This window comes from Wasmannia auropunctata, unplaced genomic scaffold (assembly GCF_000956235.1).
Source record: "Wasmannia auropunctata unplaced genomic scaffold, wasmannia.A_1.0 LD336076.1, whole genome shotgun sequence".
Lineage (NCBI taxonomy): Eukaryota > Metazoa > Arthropoda > Insecta > Hymenoptera > Formicidae > Wasmannia > Wasmannia auropunctata.
This window is the reverse complement of record NW_012026814.1, coordinates 5,540,756-5,541,544: the sequence shown is the minus strand read 5'-3', so window position 1 is coordinate 5,541,544 and position 789 is coordinate 5,540,756. Positions and strand designations below refer to the sequence as shown.

General features: G+C 18.9%; 1 protein-coding gene across 1 annotated transcript in view; it reads right to left on the bottom strand.

Moving 5' to 3' along the window:
• The window catches only part of LOC105449520, an 8,183-nt gene that overhangs the window by 6,209 nt on the left and 1,185 nt on the right, over positions 1 to 789 (bottom strand). The gene's annotated exons all lie outside the window — the stretch shown is intronic.

The following is a 789-nucleotide window of genomic DNA, read 5'->3' as shown; positions in this document are numbered from 1 at the left end:
TCTTTTTTTATTTATTACGTATACATTGAAAATAATACAACTTGGATTTTATTTGTTTAATTTGATACAATATTTTTTTCGATATATATATATTTTTTTAATTCAATTACAATAAATATACTTGAAATAATATTTTGATTTCACTTCTTTTTGGTAATATTATATTTTTAATTTATTAAATTAAATTTTTTTTAAATCATGTATACGTTAATACAACTTAGATTCTGTTGGTTTAATTTGATACAATAGTTTTTTTCGGGGTATATTAATTACAAAATAATTTTGTGTGATTGTTATATATTGAAGATAATGCCACTTAGGTTTTTATATGATTTAACAACAGTTTTTTTTCGAAGTCATATTATAAATATATTTAAGATAATACAAAGATCTCATTTTTTTCAATCTGATACAATTTTTTTCGAGGTAAAAACGTTAAAAAATATACTTGGCGGTTTTTTTACATTTTTAATGTCTTTTCCACGAATTTCACTAATTTTTACTAAGTTTTTGTTTCATTAATAATAAAATGATTTTGCGTAATTGTGTTATACATTAAAAATAATACCATATAAATTTTTTTAAATTTAATACAACAGATTTTTTCGAGATATAATATTTACAAAATGATTTTAATGATTGTATTATACATTGAAGATAATACCAATTTGGTTTTTTAGATCAATTATAACAAAATACAGCGTTTACGAAACCATTTTATCCTTATTGTTTAAATATCAAGATAAACAAAACTACTTTAAAAAAATTACTTTTTAGTCATGATTAGTG